Genomic DNA, 14,773 nt, shown 5'->3' on the forward strand with positions numbered 1-14,773 from the left:
TCTGAGGATCTTGGTGAATATCTGCAGGGCATCTTGTAGATGGTACACACTGCTGCTACTGAGCGTCGGTGGGGGGAGGGAGTGGGTGTTTGTGGATGTGGGGCCAATCAAGCAGCTGCTTTGTCCTGGATGGTGTCGAGCTTCTTGAGTGTTGTTGGAGCTGCCCCCATCCAGGGGCAAGTGGGGAGTATTCCCTCACCCTCCTGACTTGTGCCTTGGAGATGGTGGGACAGGCTTTGGGGAGTCAGGAGGGGAGTTACTCGCTGCAAGATTCCTAACCTCTGACCTGCTCTTGTAGCCACTATGTTTATATGGCGAGTCCAGTTGAGATTCTAGTTAATGGTAACCCGTAAGATGCTGATAGTGAGGTATTCAGTGATGGTAATGCCATTGAATGTCAAAGGGCGGTGATTAGATTTTCTCTTATTAGCGATGCTTGGTAATTGTGTGGTGTGAACGCTACTTAGTTTATACATCCCAACTGCTTTATTTTGAATACACCTCCATCAAGGCTACAGGCTAAATCTTACCATAGAGCCAAGTGTCAATTTTGGCGAGTTTCATTGAGGGTTTCTCTCTGTGATCCCCAACGAGATTTCTCGCAGCCTCTTCTCCAACCTGCCTCATTACATATGCCACCAGTGTGCCCGGTGCTCAGTGTGCCCAGTGTGCCGGTGCCCAGTGTGCTCTGGCAGCCAGCAGCTAGATGCTGAGCTTAATGCCCGTGTGAGACACGCATGGCAGCTGTGGTGGAGTCAGTGGCAAGCGGGAGTTCCAGGGAACTTTCCCCTCCAGAATTATTCCGATCTTGTTTCTAACCAGCAGGCGAGGGAATGGGAAGCTGCAGATAAACGAGGCACAGGAGCGGAATACTGAAAGGGTTAATGACGTTGGTGCATGCAAAAGGACTCTCGCGGCTCACGAGTGAGAATCTCATCTCTCCACTCAAGGCTCAGAAATGGAAAATGTGACTTTTTTGCTCTTGACAGTGTGAAGCTCCTCATCGTTAATCTCATGCCATTCCCTCAATTTTATTTTAACCACAAAGTTGTCAGTCACTGTTTTGTCATGCGCTAAACAATGACGGACTTTTATACGACAGTTATTACTGGATGAATACTGACTGACATGAGCCAGCCTGACATCGGTCCTTTCACTGATCAATGGCAGCATGAATAATTGAGGAACATTTTGTGCTCTCTGTACATCATGATCTTTGCAGCTAAGTATTGTGTGTGCATCAGAGACTCAGTATAATGTGCATGACATACTGCATTGACATTCTGTGCTTTAGTTGGAGTGTAACAAAATATCAACTGTAGATGCATCAAAGTTTGGTATTTTATAATTTTCTCCAGCCATCCGTTTCAAACGGCGAACGCAGATTGACAGCGAGTGACCATCCCTCGGTACCTCTTACAAGTGCCACCCTTATGCAGAAATATGTGTGTGAGAGGAACTGTGCCTATGTGTGTGTGGATGTGCGTGTCTGTGTATGTAATTGAGTGTGTGTGTGAGAGTGTGTGTGTGTGCGTGTGTGTCAGGTTATGGGTTTTCCAATGTGGGTGTTTCAGGGTGTGGGTATGTGTTTCAGGGTGTGGGCGTGTGTATCAGGGTGTGGGTGTGTCAGGGTGTGGGTACGTCAGGGTGTGAGTTTGTCAGGGTGTGAATGTGTCAGGATGTGGATGTCAGGGTGTGGGTGTGTCAGGATGTGTGTGTGCAAGGGTGTGGGTGTGTCAGGGAGTGGGTGTTTCAGAGTGTTGGTGTGTCAGGATGTGGATGTGAAAGGGTGTGGGTGTGTCAGAGTGTGGGTATGGGTCAGGATGTGGGTGTTTCAGAGTATTGCTGTGTCAGGGTGTGGGTGTTTCAGGACGTGGGCATGTCAGGGCGTGGGCGTGTCAGGCTGTGGGCATGTCAGGGTGTGGGCATGTCAGGGCATGGGTGTGTCAGAGCATGGGTGTGTCAGGGTGTGGGTGTGTAAGGGTGTGGGTGTGTCAGGATGTGGGTGTGTCGGGGAGGGGGTGTTTCAGGGTGTGGGTATGTCAGGGTGTCGGGTGTGTCAGGGTGTGCGCGTGTCAGGGCGTGGGCATGTCAGGCTGTGGGCATGTCAGGGTGTGGGCATGTCAGGGCATGGGTGTGTCAGGGCATGGGTGTGTCAGGGTGTGGGTGTGTAAGGGTGTGGGTGTGTCAGGATGTGGGTGTGTCAGGGAGTGGGTGTTTCAGAGAGTTGGTGTGTCAGGGTGTGGGTGTTTCAGGGCGTGGATGTGTCAGGACGTGGGCGTGTCAGGGCGTGGACATGTCAGTGCGTGGGTGTTGCAGGATGTTGGCGTATCAGGGTGTGGGTGTGTCAGGGTGTGGATGTGTCAGGGCGTGGGTGTTTCAGAGTGTTGGTGTTTCAGGGCATGGGTGTGTCAGGGTGTGGATGTGACAGGATGTAGGTCTGTCAGGGTGTGGGTGTGTCAGAGAGTGTGTGTCAGGGCATGGGTGTGTCAGGATATGTGCGTGTCAGGGGGTGGTGTGTCAGGGTGTGTGTGGGTGGGTCAGGGTGTGGGAATGTCAGGGTGTGGGTGTGTCAGGGTGTGGATGTGACAGGATGTGGGTGTGTCAGGGTGCGGGTGTGTCAGAGTGTGGGAATGTCGGCATGGGTGTGTCAGGGCGTGGGTGTGTAGGGAAATGGGTATGTCAGGGTGTGGGTGTGTCAGGTTGTAGTTGTGTGTCAGGTCGCGGGAGGGTGTCCGGGTGCGGGGACGTGTCTGGGCGCGGGGACGTGTCAGGGCACGGGGGTGTCAGGTTGCGGGTGTGTCAGAGTGGGGGGGTGTCCGGGTGGGGGTGAGTCCGGGTGGGGGTGAGTCCGGGTGCCGGTGTGTCATGGTGCGTGTGTGTCAGGGTGCGTGTGTGTCAGGATGTCGGCGTGTCAGGATGTCGGTGTGTTAGGGCGCGGATGTGTCAGGGCACGGGTGAGTCAGGACATGGGTGTGTCAGAGCATGGGTGTGTCAGGGCGCGGGTGTGTCAGGGCACGGGTGTGTCAGGGCATGGGTGTGTCAAGGCGCGGGTGTGTCAGGGTGCGGGTATGTCAGGGTGCGGATGTGTAGGACATGTGCGTGTCAGGGGGTGGTGTGTCAGGGTATAGGTGTTTCAGGGTGTGGATGTGTCAGGGTGTGGATGTTTCAGGCTGTGGGTGTTTCAGGGCGTGGGTGTGTCAGGGTGTGGATGTGTCAGGGTGTAGGTGTTTCAGGGTGTGGTTGTGTCAGGGTGTGGGTGTGTCAGGGTGTGGGTGTTTCAGGGTGTGGGTGTGTCAGGGTGTGGGTGTTTCAGGGTGTGGGTGTGCCAGGGTGTAGGTATTTCAGGGTGTGGGTGTGTCAGGGTGTGGGTGTTTCAGGGTGTGGGTGTTTCAGGGTGTGGATGTGTCAGGGTGTGGGTGTGTCAGGGTGTGGGTGTGTCAGGGAGTGTGTGGCAGGGTGTGGGTGTGTCAGGGCGTGGGCGTGTCAGGGCGTGGGCGTGTCAGGGCGTGGGCATATCAGGGTGTGGGCGTATCAGGGTGTGGATGTGTCAGGGCATGGGCATGTCAGGACATGGGCGTGTCAGGGTGTGGGCATATCAGGGTGTGGATGTGACAGGATGTGGATGTGACAGGGTGTGGGTGTGTCAGGGCGTGGGTGGGTCAGGGCATGGGTGTGTCAGGGCACGGGTGTGTCAGGGTGCAGGTGTGTCGGCGCAGGTGTGTGTGTCTGGGCGTGGGTCTGTCTGGGCGTGGGTGTGTCAAGGTGCGGGTGTGTCAGGGCGCGGGTGTGTCAGGGCGCGGGTGTGTTTGTTAGGCTGCGGGTGTGTCAGGGTGCGGTTGTGTCAGGGTGCGGGTGTGTGTGTCAGGCTGCGGGTGTGTCAGGATGTCGGTGTGTCAGGGCGCGGATGTGTCAGGGTGCGGGTGTGTCAGGGCGAGAGTGTCAGGGCATGGGTGTGTCAGGGTGCAGGTGTGTCAGGATACGGGTGTGTGTGTCAGGGTGCGAGTATGTGTGTCAGGGCGCGGGTGTGTCAGGGTGCGGGTGTGTCAGGGTGCAGGTGTGTCAGGGTGCGGGTGTGTGTGTCAGGGTGCGGGCGCGTGTGTCAGGGTGTGGGTGCATCAGGGCGAGGGTGTGAGTGTCAGGATGCGGGTGTGTCAGGGTGTCGGTGTGCCAGGGTGTCGGTGTGCCTGGGTGTCATTTTGTCGGGGTATCGTTTTGTCGAGGTGTGGGTGTGCTGGGGTGTGAGTGTGTCGGAGTGTGGGTGTGTCAGAGTGTGGGTGTGTCGGGGTGTGGGTGTGTCTGGGGTGTGGATGTGTCAGGGTGTGGGTGTGTCAGGGTGTGAGTGTGTCAAGGAGTGGGTGTGTCAGGGCATGGGTGTGTCAGGGTACAGGTGTGTGTGTCAGGGTGCGGGTGTGTGTGTCAGGGCGCGGGTGTGTCAGGGTGCGGGTGTGTCTGGGTGTGGGTGTGTCTGGGCGTGGGTGTGTCAAGGCGCAGGTGTGTCAGGGCACGGGTGTGTCAGGGCGCGGGTGTGTGTGTTAGGCTGCGAGTGTGTCAGGGTGCGGTTGTGTCAGGGTGTGGGAGTGTGTGTCAGGCTGCGGGTGTGTCAGGATGTCAGTGTGTCAGGGCGCGGATGTGTCAGGGCGCGGGTGTATCAGGGTGTGAGTGTGTCAGGGCAAGTGTGTGTCAGGGTGCAGGTGTGTCAGGGTACGGGTGTGTGTGTCAGGGTGCGGATGTGTCAGGGTGCGGGTGTGTCAGGAAGTCAGTGTGTGTGTCAGGGTGCGGGTGCGTGTGTCAGGATGTGGGTGTGTCAGGGCGCGGGTGTCTCAGGGTGCGGGTGTATGTGTCAGGGTGCGGGCGCGTGTGTCAGGGTGTGGGTGCGTCAGGGCGAGGGTGTGTGTGTCAGGGTGTGGGTGTGTCAGAGTGTGGGTGTGTCAAGGAGTGGGTGTGTCGGGGTGTGGGTGTGTCAGGGTGTGGGTGTGCCCAGGTGTGGTTGTGTCGGGTGCAGGTGTGTCCGGGTGTGTCGGGGTGCAGGTGTGTCAGGAAATCGGTGTGTGTGTCAGGTTGCGGGTGCGTGTGTCAGGGTGTGGGTGTGTCAGGGCGCGGGTGTATCAGGATGTCGGTGTGCCCGGGTGTCGGTGTGCCCGGGTGTCATTTTATTGGGGTGTGGGTGTGCTGGGGTGTGGGTGTGTCAGAGTGTGGGTGTGTCGGGGTGTGGGTGTGTTGAAGTGTGGGTGTGTCGGGGTGTGGGTGTGTCTGGGATGTGGATGTGTCAAGGAGTGGGTGTGTCAGGGCATGGGTGTGTCAGGGTGCAGGTGTGTCAGGGTACAGATGTGTGTGTCAGGGCGCGGGTGTGTCAGGGTGCGGGTGTGTCAGGGTGCAGGTGTGTCAGGGTGCAGGTGTGTCAGGAAGTCGGTGAGTGTGTCAGGGTGCGGGTGCGTGTGTCAGGGTGTTGGTGTGTCAGAGCGCGGGTGTGTCAGGGCACGGGTGTGTGTGTCAGGGCGAGGGTGTGTGTGTCAGGGTGCGGGTGTGTTGGTGTGCCCGGGTGTCATTTTGTCGGGATATGGGTGTGCTGGGGTGTGGGTGTGTCGGAGTGTGGGTGTGTCGGGGTGTGGGTGTGTCAAGGTGTGGGTGTGTCAGGGTGCGAGTGTGTCAAGGAGTGGGTGTGTCAGGGTGTGGGTGTGTCAGGGTGTGGGTGTGTTGTCATGTCGGTGTGTCGTGGTGTGGGTATGTCGGGGTGTGGGTGTGTCAGGGTGTGGGTGTGCCCAGGTGTGGTTGTGTCGGGTGCAGGTGTGTCCGGATGTGTCGGGGTGTGGGTGTATCAAGGAGCGGGTGTGACCGTGTTCGGGTGTGACCGTGTTCGGGTGTGCTCGGGTGTGGGTGTGTCAGCACGTCGGTGTGACAGGTTGTCGGTGTGTGGGAGGCTCAGGGTGTTGGTGTGTCAGCGTGTCAGTGTGTCAGGGTGTCAGTGTGTCAGGGTGTCGTTTTGTCAGGGTGTTGTTTTGTCGGGATATGGGAGAGCCGGGGTGTGGGTGTGAGGGGTGTGGTGTCAAGGAGTGGGTGTGTCAAAGAGTGGGTGTGTCAGGGTGTCGGTGTGTCAGGGTGTCGGTGTGCCCAGGTGGCGGTGTGCTGGGGTGTGGGTGTGCCCGGGTGTGGGTGTGTTGGGGTGCGAGTGTGTTGGGTGCGGATGTGTTGGGTGTGGGTGTGTCGGGGTGCGGGTGTGTCGTCATGTTGGTGTGTCTGGGTGCTGGTCTGTCCAGGTGCAGATGTGTCGGGTGTCTGTGTGTCCGGGTGTGGGTGTGCCATGGTGTGGGTGGGTCAGGGTGTGGGTGGGTCAGGGTGTGGGTGTGTCAGGGTGTGGGTGTGTCCGGGTGCAGGTGTGTCAGGGGGCGGGTGTGTCAGGGGAGGGGTGTGTCAGGGGAGGGGTGTGTCAGGGGAGGGGTGTGTCCGGGTTCGGCTGCGTCCAAGTGTGGGTGTGACAGGGCGTGGGTGTGTCCGGGTGTGGCTGTGACAGGGTGTGGGTGTGACAGGGTGTGGGTGTGACAGGGCGTGGGTGCGTCCGGGTACGGGTTTGTCTGGGTGTGGGTGTGTCAGGGTGTGAGTGTGTTGGGCTGTGGGTGTGTCCGGGTGTGGGTGTGACAGGGTGTGGATGTGTCTGGGTGTGGGTGTGACAGGGTGTGGGTGCGTCCGGGCTGTGGGTGTGGGTGTGTCAGGGTGTGGGTGTGTCCGGGCGTGGGTGTGTATGGGTGTGGGTGCGTCCGGGTACGGGTTTGTCTGGGTGTGGGTGTGTCGGGGTGTGAGTGTGTCAGGCTGTGGATGTGTCCGGTGTGTGTGTGACAGGGTGTGGGTGTGACAGGGTGTGGGTGCGTCTGGGTGTGGGTGCGTCCGGGTGTGGGTCAGGGTGTGTCCGGGCGTGGGTGTGTCAGGGTGTGGGTGTGTCCGTATGTGGGTGTGTCAGGGTGTGGGAGCGTCCGGGTGTGGGTGTGTCCAGGCGTGGGTGTGTCCGGGTGTGGGTGTGTCCGGGTGTGGGTGCGTCAGGGTGTGGGTGAGTCAGGGTGTGGGTGTATCCGGGTGTGGGTGTATCCGGGTGTGGGTGTGTCCGGGTGTGGGTGTGTCCGGGTGTGGATGTGTCCGGGTGTGGGTGCGTCAGGGTGGGGGTGTGTCAGAGTGTGGGTGCGTCAGGGTGTGGGTGTGTCTGGATGTGGGTGCGTCAGGGTGTGGGTGTGTCCGGGTGTGGGTGTGTCCGGGTGTTGGTGTGTCCGGGTGTGGGGGCGTCAGGGTGTGGGTGTGTCCGGGTGTGGGTGTGTCCGGGTGTGGGTGCGTCAGGGTGTGGGTGTGTCTGGGTGTGGTTGTGTCCGGGCGTGGGTGCGTCCGGGTGTGGGGGCGTCAGGGTGTGGGTGTGTCCGGGTGTGGGTGTGTCTGGGTGTGGTTGTGTCCGGGCGTGGGTGCGTCCGGGTGTGGGGGCGTCAGGGTGTGGGTGTGTCCGGGTGTGGGTGTGTCCGGGTGTGGGTGTGTCCGGGTGTGGGTGCGTCCGGGTGTTGGTGTGTCCGGGTGTGGGTGCGTCAGGGTGTGGGTGCGTCAGGGTGTGGGTGCGTCAGGGTGTGGGTGCGTCCGGGTGTGGGTGCGTCAGGGTGTGGGTGTGTCCGGGTGTGGGTGTGTCCGGGTGTGGGTGCGTCAGGGTGTGGGTGTGTCCGGGTGTGGGTGTGTCCGGGTGTGGGTGCGTCCGGGTGTGGGTGCGTCAGGGTGTGGGTGCGTCCGGGTGTGGGGGCGTCAGGGTGTGGGTGTGTCCGGGTGTGGGTGCGTCAGGGTGGGGGGGTGTCAGAGTGTGGGTGCGTCAGGGTGTGGGTGTGTCCGGGTGTGGGTGTGTCACGGTGTGGGTGTGTCTGGGTGTGGTTGTGTCCGGGCGTGGGTGCGTCCGGGTGTGGGGGCGTCAGGGTGTGGGTGTGTCCGGGTGTGGGTGCGTCAGTGTGTGGGTGTGTCCGGGTGTGGGTGTGTCCGGGTGGGGGTGTGTCATAGTGTGGGTGCGTCAGGGTGTGGGTGTGTCCGTGTGTGGGTGTGTCCGGGTGTGGGTGCGTCAGGGTGGGGGTGTGTCAGAGTGTGGGTGTGTCCGGGTGTGGGTGTGTCCGGGTGTGGGTGTGTCCAGGTGTGGGTGCATCAGTGTGTGGGTGTGTCAGGGTGTGGGTGTGTCAGGGTGTGGGTGTGTCCGGGTGTGGGTGCGTCAGGGTGTGGGTGTGTCTGGGTGTGGGTGCGTCAGGGTGTGGGTGTGTCCGGGTGTGGATGCGTCAGGGTGTGGATGTGTCCGGGTGTGGGTGTGTCCGGGTGTGGGTGTGTCCGGGTGTGGGTGCGTCAGGGTGTGCGTGTGTCCGGGTGTGGGTGTATCCGGGTGTGGGTGTGACAGGGTGTTGGTGAATCAGGGTGTGGGTGTGCCCGGGTGTGGGTGCGCCCGGGTGTGGGTGTGTCAGCACGTCGGTGTGACAGGTTGTCGGTGTGTGGGAGGCTCAGGGTGTTGGTGTGTCAGCGTGTCAGTGTGTCAGGGTGTCAGTGTGTCAGGGTGTCGTTTTGTCGGGGTGTTGTTTTGTCGGGATATGGGAGAGCCGGGGTGCGGGTGTGAGGGGTGTGGTGTCAAGGAGTGGGTGTGTCAAAGAGTGGGTGTGTCAGGGTGTCGGTGTGTCAGGGTGTCGGTGTGTCCAGGTGGCGGCGTGCTGGGGTGTGGGTGTGCCCGGGTGTGGGTGTGGGTGTGTTGGGGTGCGAGTGTGTTGGGTGCGGATGTGTTGGGTGTGGGTGTGTCGGGGTGCGGGTGTGTCGTCATGTCGGTGTGTCTGGGTGCTGGTCTGTCCAGGTGCAGATGTGTCGGGTGTCTGTGTGTCCGGGTGTGGGTGTGCCATGGTGTGGGTGGGTCAGGGTGTGGGTGGGTCAGGGTGTGGGTGTGTCAGGGTGTGGGTGTGTACGGGTGCAGGTGTGTCAGGGGGCGGGTGTGTCAGGGGAGGGGTGTGTCAGGGGAGGGTTGTGTCAGGAGAGGGGTGTGTCCGGGTTCGGCTGCGTCCAAGTGTGGGTGTGACAGGGCGTGGGTGTGTCCGGGTGAGGCTGTGACAGGGTGTGGGTGTGACAGGGTGTGGGTGTGACAGGGCATGGGTGTGTCCGGGTGTGGCTGTGACAGGGTGTGGCTGTGACAGGGCGTGGGTGTGTCCGGGTGCGGCTGCGTCCGGGTACGGGTTTGTCTGGGCGTGGGTGTGTCGGGGTGTGAGTGTGTCGGGCTGTGGGTGTGTCCGGGTGTGGGTGTGTCCGGGTGTGGTTGTGACAGGGTGTGAGTGTGTCCGGGTGTAGGTGGGTCAGGGTGTGGGTGCGTCAGTGTGTGGGTGTGTCCGGGTGTGGGTGCGTCAGTGTGTGGGTGTGTCCGGGTGTGGATGTGTCCAGGTGTGGGTGTGTCAGGGTGTGGGTGTGTCCGGGTGTGGGTGTGTCAGAGTGTGGGTGCGTCAGGGTATGGCTGTATCTGGGTGTGGGTGGGTCAGGGTGTGGGTGTGACAGTGCATGGGTGTGTCCGGGTGTGGCTGTGACAGGGTGTGGGTGTGACAGGGCGTGGGTGTGTCAGGGTGTGGGTGTGTCCGGGTGTGTCCGGGTGTGGATGTGTCCGGGTGTGGGTGTGTCCGGGTGCTTGTGGGTCAGGGTGTCGGTGAGTCAGGGTGTGGGTGTGTCCGGGTGTGGTTGTGACAGGGTGTGAGTGTGTCCGGGTGTGGGTGTGTCCGGGTGTGGGTGTGTCCGGGTGTGCGTGTGTCCGGTGTGGGTGTGTCCGGATGTGGGTGTGTCCGGGTGTGGGTGTGTCCGGGTGTGGGTGTGTCCGGGTGTTGGTGAATCAGGGTGTGAGTGTGTCCGGGTGTCGGTGGGTCAGGGTGTCGGTGAGTCAGGGTGTGGGTGATTCAGGGTGTGGGTGCGTCCGGGTGTCGGTGGGTCAGGGTGTCGGTGAGTCAGGGTGTCGGTGAGTCAGGGTGTGGGTGATTCAGGGTGTGGGTGCGTCCGGGTGTGGGTGCGTCCGGGTGTGGGTGCGTCAGGCTGTGGGTGTGTCCGGGTGTGGGTGTGTCCGGGTGTGGGTGCGTCCGGGTGCCGGTGAGTCTGGGTGTCGGTGAGTCAGGGTGTGGGTGCGTCCGGGTGTGGGTGCGTGCGGGTGTGGGTGCGTCTGGGTGTGGGTGCGTCCGGGTGCCGGTGGGTCCGGGTGTGGGTGGGTCAGGGTGTTGGTGAGTCAGGGTGTGGGCGCGTCTGGGTGTGGGAGTGTCCGGGTGCGGCTGCGTCCGGGTGTGGGTATGTCGGGGTGTGAGTGTGTCGGGCTGTGGGTGTGTCCGAGTGTGGGTGTGACAGGGTGTGGGTGTGTCCGAGTGTGGGTGTGACAGGGTGTGGGTGTGACAGTGTGTGGCTGCGTCTGGGTGTGGGTGCGTCCGGGGTGTGGGTGTGTCAGGGTGTGGGTGTGTCCAGGTGTGGGTGCGTCAGGATGTGGGTGCATCAGGGTGTGGGTGTGTCCAGGTGTGGGTGCATCAGGGTGTGGGTGTGTCCGGGAGTGGGTGTGTACGGGTGTGGGTGCGTCCGGGTACGGGTTTGTCTGGGCGTGGGTGTGTCGGGGTGTGAGTGTGTCGGGCTGTGGATGTGTCCGGTGTGGGTGTGACAGGGTGTGGGTGTCTCAGGGTGTAGGTGCATCCGGGTGTGGGTCTGGGTGGGTACAGGGTGTGGGTGCGTCCGGGTGTGGGTGCGTCCGGGTGCCGGTGAGTCAGGGTGTCGGTGAGTCAGGGTGTGGGTGTGTCCGGGTGTGGGTGAGTCAGGGTGTGGGTGCGTCTGGGTGTGGGTGCGTCCGGGTGTGGGAGCGTCCGGGTGTGGGTGGTTCAGGGTGTTGGTGAGTCAGGGTGTGGGTGCGTCCGCGTGTGGGTGCGTCCGGGTGCCGGTGGGTCAGGGTGTTGGTGAGTCAGGGTGTGGGTGCGTCTGGGTGTGGGAGCGTCCGGGTGCGGCTGCGTCCGGGTATGGGTTTGTCTGGGTGTGGGTGTGTCGGGGTGTGAGTGTGTCCGGGTGTGGGTGGGTCAGGGTGTTGGTGAGTCAGGGTGTGGGCGCGTCCGGGTGTGGGTGCGTCCGGTTGTGGGAGTGTCCGGGTGCGGCTGCGTCCGGGTATGGGTTTGTCTGGGTGTGGGTGTGTCTGGGTGTGGGTGTGTCGGGCTGTGGGTGTGTCCGAGTGTGGGTGTGACAGGGTGTGGGTGTGACAGTGTGTGGCTGCGTCTGGGTGTGGGTGCGTCCGGGGTGTGGGTGTGTCAGGGTGTGGGTGTGTCAGGGTGTGGCTGCGTCTGGCTGTGGGTGTGTCCGAGTGTGGGTGTGACAGGGTGTGGGTGTGACAGTGTGTGGCTGTCACACTGCGACAGGGCATGGGTTTGTCAGGGCGTGGGTGTATCCGGGTGGGAGTGTTGTCAGCACTAGACTGTTGTTAGTGCAAGACTGTTGTCAGTATGGGACTGTTGTCAGCACTCGACTGTTGTTAGTGCAAGACTGTTGTCAGTATGGGACTGTTGTCAGCACTCGACTGTTGTTAGTGCGAGACTGTTGTCAGTATGGGACTGTTGTCAGCACTCGACTGTTGTTAGTGCGAGATTGTTGTTAGTGCATGACTGTTGTCAGTATGGGAGTGTTGTCAGCGATAGACTGTTGCTCAGGCTAGACTGTTGTCAATACCGGACTGTTGTCAGTGGGGGGCTGTTGCTCGTGTGAAACTGTTGTCAGTATGGGAATGTTGTCAGCACTAGACTGTCATTAGTGCGAGTCTGTTGTCAGTATAGCACTGTTAGCAGCACTCGACTGTAGATAGTGTGAGACTGTTGTAAGTATAAGACTGTTGTCAGCACTAGACTGTTGTTAGTGTGAGATTGTTGTCAGTATGGGACTGTTGTCAGCACTAGACTGTTGTTAGTGCGAGATTGTTGTCAGTATGGGAGTGTTGTCAGCACTAGACTGTTGCCTGTGCGTGACTGTTGTCAGTGTGGGACTGTTGTTAGTATGGGACTGTTGTTAGTGCTAGACTGTTGTCAGCGATAGACTGTTGTTAGTGCGAGACTGTTGTAAGTATAAGACTGTTGTCAGCACTAGACTGTTGTTAGTGCGAGATTGTTGTCAGTATGGGAGTGTTGTCAGCACTAGACTGTTGTTAGTGCGAGATTGTTGTCAGTATGGGAGTGTTGTCAGCACTAGACTGTTGTTAGTGCGAGATTGTTGTTAGTGCATGACTGTTGTCAGCACTAGACTGTTGTTAGTGTGAGATTGTTGTCAGTATGGGACTGTTGTCAGCACTAGACTGTTGTTAGTGCGAGATTGTTGTCAGTGCATGACTGTTGTCAGCACTAGACTGTTGTTAGTGCGAGATTGTTGTTAGTGCATGACTGTTGTCAGTATGGAACTGTTGTCAGTATGGGAGTATTGTCAGCACTAGACTGTTGTTAGTGCAAGACTGTTGTCAGTATGGAACTGTTGTCAGTATGGGAGTATTGTCAGCACTAGACTGTTGTTAGTGCGAGATTGTTGTCAGTATGGGAGTGTTGTCAGCGATAGACTGTTGTTAGTGCGAGATTGTTGTCAGTATGGGACTGTTGTCAGCACTAGACTGTTGTTAGTGCAAGACTGTTGTCAGTATGGGACTGTTGTCAGCACTCGACTGTTGTTAGTGCGAGACTGTTGTCAGTATGGGACTGTTGTCAGCACTAGACTGTTGTTAGTGCAAGATTGTTGTCAGTATGGGACTGTTGTCAGCACTAGACTGTTGTTAGTGCGAGACTGTTGTCAGTATGGGACTGTTGTCAGCACTCGACTGTTGTTAGTGCGAGATTGTTGTTAGTGCATGACTGTTGTCAGTATGGGAGTGTTGTCAGCGATAGACTGTTGCTCGGGCTAGACTGTTGTCAATACCGGACTGTTGTCAGTGGGGGTCTGTTGCTCGTGTGAAACTGTTGTCAGTATGGGAATGTTGTCAGCACTAGACTGTCATTAGTGCGAGACTGTTGTCAGTATAGCACTGTTAGCAGCACTCGACTGTAGATAGTGCGAGACTGTTGTAAGTATAAGACTGTTGTCAGCACTAGACTGTTGTTAGTGTGAGATTGTTGTCAGTATGGGACTGTTGTCAGCACTAGACTGTTGTTAGTGCGAGGTTGTTGTCAGTGCATGACTGTTGTCAGCACTAGACTGTTGTTAGTGCGAGATTGTTGTTAGTGCATGACTGTTGTCAGCACTAGACTGTTGTTAGTGCAAGACTGTTGTCAGTATGGAACTGTTGTCAGTATGGGAGTGTTGTCAGCACTAGACTGTTGTTAGTGCGAGATTGTTGTCAGTATGGGAGTGTTGTCAGCGATAGACTGTTGTTAGTGCGAGATTGTTGTCAGTATGGGACTGTTGTCAGCACTAGACTGTTGTTAGTGCAAGACTGTTGTCAGTATGGGACTGTTGTCAGCACTCGACTGTTGTTAGTGCGAGACTGTTGTCAGTATGGGACTGTTGTCAGCACTCGACTGTTGTTAGTGCGAGATTGTTGTTAGTGCATGACTGTTGTCAGTATGGGAGTGTTGTCAGCGATAGACTGTTGCTCAGGCTAGACTGTTGTCAATACCGGACTGTTGTCAGTGGGGGGCTGTTGCTCGTGTGAAACTGTTGTCAGTATGGGAATGTTGTCAGCACTAGACTGTCATTAGTGCGAGACTGTTGTCAGTATAGCACTGTTAGCAGCACTCGACTGTAGATAGTGTGAGACTGTTGTAAGTATAAGACTGTTGTCAGCACTAGACTGTTGTTAGTGTGAGATTGTTGTCAGTATGGGACTGTTGTCAGCACTAGACTGTTGTTAGTGCGAGATTGTTGTCAGTATGGGAGTGTTGTCAGCACTAGACTGTTGCCTGTGTGTGACTGTTGTCAGTGTGGGACTGTTGTTAGTATGTGACTGTAGTTAGTGCTAGACTGTTGTCAGCGATAGACTGTTGTTAGTGCGAGACTGTTGTCAGCGATAGATTGTTGTCAGCACTAGACTGTTGTTAGTGCGAGATTGTTGTCAGTATGGGAGTGTTGTCAGCACTAGACTGTTGTTAGTGCGAGATTGTTGTCAGTATGGGAGTGTTGTCAGCACTAGACTGTTGTTAGTGCGAGATTGTTGTTAGTGCATGACTGTTGTCAGCACTAGACTGTTGTTAGTGTGAGATTGTTGTCAGTATGGGACTGTTGTCAGCACTAGACTGTTGTTAGTGCGAGATTGTTGTCAGTGCATGACTGTTGTCAGCACTAGACTGTTGTTAGTGCGAGATTGTTGTTAGTGCATGACTGTTGTCAGCACTAGACTGTTGTTAGTGCAAGACTGTTGTCAGTATGGAACTGTTGTCAGTATGGGAGTGTTGTCAGCACTCGACTGTTGTTAGTGCGAGATTGTTGTCAGTATGGGAGTGTTGTCAGCGATAGACTGTTGTTAGTGTGAGATTGTTGTCAGTATGGGACTGTTGTCAGCACTAGACTGTTGTTAGTGCAAGACTGTTGTCAGTATGGGACTGTTGTCAGCACTCGACTGTTGTTAGTGCGAGACTGTTGTCAGTATGGGACTGTTGTCAGCACTCGACTGTTGTTAGTGCGAGATTGTTGTTAGTGCATGACTGTTGTCAGCACTAGACTGTTGTTAGTGCGAGATTGTTGTCAGTATGGGACTGTTGTCAGTATGGGAGTGTTGTCAGCACTAGACTGTTGTTAGTGCGAGATTGTTGTCAGTATGGGAGTGTTGTCAGCACTC

The sequence above is a fragment of the Chiloscyllium plagiosum genome, unplaced genomic scaffold (assembly GCF_037043375.1).
Source record: "Chiloscyllium plagiosum isolate Xiang-an unplaced genomic scaffold, Cpla_swu_hap1 HiC_scaffold_53X, whole genome shotgun sequence".
NCBI lineage: Eukaryota > Metazoa > Chordata > Chondrichthyes > Orectolobiformes > Hemiscylliidae > Chiloscyllium > Chiloscyllium plagiosum.